This window comes from Colletes latitarsis, unplaced genomic scaffold, assembly GCF_051014445.1.
Source record: "Colletes latitarsis isolate SP2378_abdomen unplaced genomic scaffold, iyColLati1 scaffold0002, whole genome shotgun sequence".
In the NCBI taxonomy this organism is placed as follows: domain Eukaryota; kingdom Metazoa; phylum Arthropoda; class Insecta; order Hymenoptera; family Colletidae; genus Colletes; species Colletes latitarsis.
The window spans coordinates 11961801-11969897 of record NW_027488365.1 but is presented as its reverse complement, the minus strand read 5'-3'; positions in this window follow the sequence as shown (position 1 = coordinate 11969897).

Genomic DNA, 8097 nt, shown 5'->3' with positions numbered 1-8097 from the left:
GTTTAATGGACTGTTTCAGTGTGGTACCACACTACTACGTGATCCAAACCAGAAAAAACCCAGGATCTGTTCAACAAGTATGTGAAAAACGCGAATGTATGAGCCTGACGAGAGCAAATCCTAGACCTAATGCAGACCTAACATGCGTTATCCTCTAAAATATTTATCAAGACCAGGTTTAATTGATTGTTTTAGTGTGGTCCCACATTACTACGTGATCCAAACCAGAAAAAACCCAGGATCCGTTCAACAAGTATGTGAAGAATGCGAAAGAATGAGTCTGATGAGTGAAAATCCCAGGCCTATCCCAGACCTAACATGCGTTATCCTCAAAAATATTGATCGAAACCTGGTTTAATGGACTGTTTCAGTGTGGTACCACACTACTACGTGATCCAAACCAGAAAAAACCCAGGATCCGTTCAACAAGTATGTGAAGTATGCGAAAGTATGAGTCTAATGAGCGAAAATCCCAGGCCAAACCCAGACCTAACATGCCTTATCCTCTAAAACATTGATGGAAACCAGGTTTAATTGACTGTTTCAGTGTCGTACTTCATTACTACGTGATGCAATCCAGTAAAAACCTAGGATCCGTTCGTCAAGTATGTGAAGAATGCGAAAGTATGAGTCTGATGAGTGAAAATCCCAGGCCAAACCCAGACCTAACATGCCTTATCCTCTAAAACATTGATGGAAACCAGGTTTAATCGACTGTTTCAGTGTTGTACTTCATTACTAGGTGATGCAATCCAGAAAAAGCCCAGGATCTAGCCATCAAGTATGAGTAATATGCGAAAGAATGAGCCTGATGAGATCAAATCCCAGACCTAACCTAGACCTAACATGAATTATTCTCTAAAATATTGATGGAAACCAGGTTTAATTGTCTGTGTCAGTGTTGCACTTCATTACTACGTGATCCAAACCAGTAAAAATCCAGGATCCGTTTAACAAGTATGTGAAGAATGCGAAAGTATGAGTGTGATGAGTGAAAAACCCCGGCCTAACCTAGACCTAACATGCGTTATCCTCAAAAATATTGATCGAAACCTGGTTTAATCGTCTGTTTCAGTGTGGTACCACATTACTATGTGATCCAAACCAGAAAATAACCCAGGATGTGTTCAACGAGTATGTGAAGTGTGCGAAAGTATGAGTCTGGTGAGGGCAAATCCCCGACCTTTCCCAGACCTAACTTGCGTTGTCCTCTAAAATATTTATCAAGACCAGGTTTAATTGATTGTTTCTGTGTGGTCCCGCATTACTACGCGAACCAAACCAGAAAAAACCCAGGATCCGTTCAACAAGTATGTGAAGAATGCGAAAGTACGAGTCTGATGAGTGAAAATCACAGACCTAACCTAGACCTAACATGCGTTATCCTCAAAAATATTGATCGAAACCAGGTTTAATCGAGTGTTTCAGTGTGGTACCACATCACTACGTGATCCAAACCAGAAAAAAACCCAGGACCTGTTCAACAAGTATGTAAAAAACACGAAAGTATGAGCCTGATGACGGCAAATCCCAGACCCATCCCAGACCTAACTTGCATTATCCTCAAAAATATTGATAGAAACCTGGTTTAATCGACTGTTTCAGTGTTGTACTTCATTACTACGAGATCCAATCCAGAAATAGCCCAGGATCTAGCCATGAAGTATGAGAAATATGCGAAAGTATGAGCCTGACGAGGGCAAATCCTAGACCTAACCCAGACCTAACATGCGTTATCCTCTAAAATATTTATCAAGACCAGGTTTAATTGATTGTTTCAGTGTGGTCCCACATTACTACGTGATCCAAACCAGAGAAAACCCAGGATCCGTTCAACAAGTATGTGAAGAATGCGAAAGTATGAGTCTGATGAGTGAAAATCCCAGGCCTAACCTAGGCCTAACATGCGTTATCCTCAAAAATATTGATCGAAACCAGGTTTAATCGATTGTTTCAGTGTGGTACCACATTACTATGTGATCCAAACCAGGAAATAACCCAGGATCTGTTCAACGAGTATGTGAAGTGTGCGAAAGTATGAGTCTGATGAGGGCAAATCCCAGACCTATCCCAGAGCTAACATGCGTTATCCTCTAAAATATTTATCATGACCAGGTTTAATTGAATGTTTCAGTGTGGTACCACATTACTACGTGATCCTAACCAGTAAAAACCCAGGATCCGTTCTACAAGTATGTGAAGAATGCGAAAGTATGAGTCTGATGAGTGAAAATCCCCGGCCTAACCTAGACCTAACATGCGTTATCCTCTAAAATATTTATCAAGACCAGGTTTAATTGATTGTTTCAGTGTGGTCCCACATTACTACGTGATCCAAACCAGAGAAAACCCAGGATCCGTTCAACAAGTATGTGAAGAATGCGAAAGTATGAGTCTGATGAGTGAAAATCCCAGGCCTAACCTAGGCCTAACATGCGTTATCCTCAAAAATATTGATCGAAACCAGGTTTAATCGATTGTTTCAGTGTGGTACCATATTACTATGTGATCCAAACCAGAAAATAACCCAGGATCTGTTCAACGAGTATGTGAAGTGTGCGAAAGTATGAGTCTGATGAGGGCAAATCCAAGACCTAACCCAAACCTAACATGCGTTATCCTCTAAAATATTTATCAAGACCAGGTTTAATTGAATGTTTCAGTGTGGTACCACATTACTACCTGAACCAAACCAGAAAAAACCCTGTATCTGTTCAACAAGTTTGTGAAGAATGCTAAAGTATGAGTCTGATGAGTGAAAATCCCAGGGCTAACCTAGACCTAACATGCGTTATCCTCAAAAATATTCATTGAAACCAGGTTTAATCGACTGTTTCAGTGTGGTACCACTTTACTGCGTGATCCAAAGCAGAAAAAGCCCTCGATCAGGTCAACATGTATGTTAAAACTGCGAAAGTATGACCCTGATGTGGGCAAATCCCAGGCCTAACCTAAACCTAACATGCGCTGTCCTCTAAAATATTGATGGAAACCAGGTTTAATTGACTGTTTCAGTGTTGCACTTCATTACTACGTGATCCAAACCAGTAAAAACCCAGGATCCGTTCAACAAGTATGTGAAGAATGTGAATGTATGAGTGTGATGAGTGAAAATCCCCGGCCTAACCTAGACCTAACATGCGTTATCTTCGAAAATATTGATCGAAACCTGGTTTAATCGTCTCTTTCAGTGTGGTACCACATTACTATGTGATCCAAACCAGAAAATAACCCAGGATCTGTTCAACGAGTATGTGAAGTGTGCGAAAGTATGAGTCTGATGAGGGCAAATCCCAGACCTATCCCAGACCTAACATGCATTATCCTCTATGACATTTATCAAGACCAGGTTTAATTGAATGTTTCAGTGTGGTACCACATTACTACGTGATCCAAACCAGTAAAAACCCAGGATCCGTTCAGCAAGTATGTGGAGAATGCGAAAGTATGAGTTTGATGAGTGAAAATCCTCGGCCTAACCTAGACCTAACATGCGTTATCCTCAAAAATATTGATCGAAACCAGGTTTAATCGATTGTTTCAGTGTGGTACCACATTACTATGTGATCCAAACCAGAAAATAACCCAGGCTCTGTTCAACGAGTATGTGAAGTGTGCGAAAGTATGAGTCTGATGAGGGCAGATCCCAGGCCTAACCTAGACCTAACATGCGTTATCTTCAAAAATATTGATCGAAACCAGGTTTAATCGACTGTTTCAGTGTGGTACCACATTACTATGTGATCCAAAGCAGAAAAAGCCAGGGATCTGTTCAACAAGTATGTGAAGAACGCGAAAAAATGAACCTGATGAGGGCAGATCCCAGGCCTAACCTAGGCCTAACATGCGTTATCTTCTAAAATATTGAGCGAAACCAGGTTTAATTGACTGTTTCAGTGTGGTACCACATTACTACGTGATCCAATCCAGAAATAGCCCAGGATCTAGCCATGAAGTATGAGAAATATGCGAAAGTATGAGCCTGATGAGGGCAAATCCTAGGCCTAACCCAGACCTAACATACGTTGGCCTCTAAAATATTTATCAAGACCAGGTTTAATTGAATGTTTCAGTGTGGTACCACATTACTACGTGATCCAAACCAGAAAAAACCCAGGATCCGTTCAACAAGTATGTGAAGAATGCGAAAGTATGAGTCTGATGAGTGAAAATCCCAGGCCTAACCTAGACCTAACATGCGTTATCTTCAAAAATATTGATCGAAACCAGGTTTAATCGACTGTTTCAGTGTGGTACCACTTTACTGCGTGATCCAAAGCAGAAAAAACCCTCGATCAGGTCAACATGTATGTTAAAACTGCGAAAGTATGACCCTGATGTGGGCAAATCCCAGGCCTAACCTAGACCTAACATGCGCTGTCCTCTAAAATATTGATGGAAACTAGGTTTAATTGACTGTTTCAGTGTTGCACTTCATTACTACGTGATCCAAACCAGTAAAAACCCAGGATCCGTTCAACAAGTATGTGAAGAATGTGAAAGTATGAGTGTGATGAGTGAAAATCCCCGGCCTAACCTAGACCTAACATACGTTGTCCTCGAAAATATTGATCGAAACCTGGTTTAATCGTCTCTTTCAGTGTGGTACCACATTACTATGTGATCCAAACCAGAAAATAACCCAGGATCTGTTCAACGAGTATGCGAAGAATGTGAAAGTATGAGTCTGATGAGGGCAAATCCCAGACCTATCCCAGACCTAACATGCATTATCCTCTATAATATTTATCAAGACCAGGTTTAATTGAATGTTTCAGTGTGGTACCACATTACTACGTGATCCAAACCAGTAAAAACCCAGGATCCGTTCAACAAGTATGTGGAGAATGCGAAAGTATGAGTTTGATGAGTGAAAATCCTCGGCCTAACCTAGACCTAACATGCGTTATCCTCAAAAATATTGATCGAAACCTGGTTTAATCGACTGTTTCAGTGTGGTACCACATTACTATGTGATCCAAAGCAGAAAAAGCCAGGGATCTGTTCAACAAGTATGTGAAGAACGCGAAAATATGAACCTGATGAGGGCAGATCCCAGGCCTAACCTAGGCCTAACATGCGTTATCTTCTAAAATATTGAGCGAAACCAGGTTTAATTGACTGTTTCAGTGTGGTACTACATTACTACGTGATCCAATCCAGAAATAGCCCAGGATCTAGCCATGAAGTATGAGAAATATGCGAAAGTATGAGCCTGTTGAGGGCAAATCCTAGACCTAACCCAAACCTAACATGCGTTATCCTCTAAAATATTTTTCAAGACCAGGTTTAATTGAATGTTTCAGTGTGGTACCACATTACTACGTGATCCAAACCAGTAAAAACCCAGGATCCGTTCAACAAGTATGTGGAGAATGCGAAAGTATGAGTTTGATGGGTGAAAATCCTCGGCCTAACCTAGACCTAACATGCGTTATCCTCAAAAATATTGATCGAAACCAGGTTTAATCGACTGTTTGAGTGTGGTACCACATTACTACGTGATCCAAACCAGTTAAAACCCAGGATCCGTTCAACAAGTATGTGAAGAATGCGAAAGTATGAGTGTGATGAGTGAAAAACCCCGGCCTAACCTAGACCTAACATGCGGTATCCTCAAAAATATTGATCGAAACCTGGTTTAATCGTCTGTTTCAGTGCGGTACCACATTACTATGTGATCCAAACCAGAAAAAACCCTGTATCTGTTCAACAAGTATGTGAGGAATGTGAAAGTATGAGTCTGATGAGTGAAAATCCCATGGCTAACCTAGACCTAACATGCGTTATCCTCTAAAATATTGATCCAAACAAGGTTTAATGGACTGTTTCAGTGTGGTACCATTTTACTACGTGATCCAAAGCAGAAAAACCCCCCAATCACGTCAACATGTATGTTAAAACTGCGAAAGTATGACCCTGATGAGGGTAAATCCCAGGCCTAACCTAGACCTAACATGCGTTGTCCTCTAAAATATTGATGGAAACCAGGTTTAATTGACTGTTTCAGTGTTGTACTTCATTACTACGTGATGAAATCCAGAAAAAGCCCAGGATCTAGTCATCAAGTATGAGAAATATGCGAAAGAATGAGCCTGATGAGAGCAAATCCCAGACCTAACCTAGACCTAACATGAATTATTCTCTAAAATATTGATCGAAACCAGGTTTAATCGATTGTTTCAGTGTGGTACCACATTACTATGTGATCCAAACCAGAAAATAACCCAGGATCTGTTCAACGAGTATGTGAAGTGTGCGAAAGTATGAGTCTGATGAGGGCAAATCCAAGACCTAACCCAAACCTAACATGCGTTATCCTCTAAAATATTTATCAAGACCAGGTTTAATTGAATGTTTCAGTGTGGTACCACATTACTACCTGAACCAAACCAGAAAAAACCCTGTATCTGTTCAACAAGTTTGTGAAGAATGCTAAAGTATGAGTCTGATGAGTGAAAATCCCAGGCCTAACCTAGACCTAACATGCGTTATCCTCAAAAATATTGATCGAAACCAGGTTTAATCGACTGTTTCAGTGTGGTACCACACTACTACGTGACCCAAACCGGAAAAAACCCATGATCTGTTCAACAAGTATATGGAGAATGCGAAAGTATGAGTCTGATGAGTGAAAATCCTCGGCCTAACCTGGACCTAACATGCGTTGTCCTCTGAAATATTGATGGAAACCAGGTTTAATTGACTGTTTCAGTGTGGTACCACATTACTATGTGATCCAAACCAGAAAAAAACCCTGTATCTGTTCAACAAGTATGTGAAGAATGCGAAAGTATGAATCTGATGAGTGAAAATCCCAGGGCTATCCTAGACCTAACATGCGTTATCCTCTAAAATATTGATCCAAACAAGGTTTAATGGACTGTTTCAGTGTGGTACCACGTTACTACGTGATCCAAAGCAGAAAAAACCCTCGATCAGGTCAACATGCATGTTAAAACTGCGAATGTATGACCCTGATGAGGGCAAATACCAGGCCTAACCTAGACCTAACATGCGTCATCTTCTAAAATATTGAGCGAAACCAGGTTTAATTGACTGTTTCAGTGTGGTACCACATTACTACGTGATGCAATCCAGAAATATCCCAGGATATAGCCATGAAGTATGAGAAATATGCGAAAGTATGAGCCTGATGAGGGCAAATCCTAGACCTAACCCAGACCTAACATGCGTTGTCCTCTAAAATATTTATCAAGACCAGGTTTAATTGATTGTTTCAGTATGGTCGCACATTACTACGTGATCCAAACCAGAAAAAACCCAGGATCGGTTCAACAAGTATGTGAAGAATGCGAAAGTATGACCCTGATGAGGGCAAATCCCTGGCCTAACCTAGACCTAACATACGTTGTCCTCTAAAATATTGATGGAAACCATATTTAATTGACTGTTTCAGTGCTGTACTTCATTACTACGTGATGCAATCCAGAAAAAACCCAGGATCCGTTCAACAAGTATGTGAAGAATGCGAAAGTATGAGTCTGATGAGTGAAAATCCCAGACATAACCTAGACCTAACATGCGTTATCCTCAAAAATATTGATCGAAACCAGGTTTAATTGACTGTTTCAGTGTGGTACCACATTACTATGTGATCCAAACCAGAAAAAACCCTGTATCTGTTCAACAAGTATGTGAAGAATGCGAAAGTATGACCCTGATGAGGGCAAATCCCTGGCCTAACCTAGACCTAACATACGTTGTCCTCTAAAATATTGATGGAAACCATATTTAATTGACTGTTTCAGTGCTGTACTTCATTACTACGTGATGCAATCCAGAAAAAACCCAGGATCCGTTCAACAAGTATGTGAAGAATGCGAAAGTATGACCCTGATGAGGGCAAATCCCTGGCCTAACCTAGACCTAACATACGTTGTCCTCTAAAATATTGATGGAAACCATATTTAATTGACTGTTTCAGTGCTGTACTTCATTACTACGTGATGCAATCCAGAAAAAACCCAGGATCCGTTCAACAAGTATGTGAAGAATGCGAAAGTATGAGTCTGATGAGTGAAAATCCCAGACATAACCTAGACCTAACATGCGTTATCCTCAAAAATATTGATC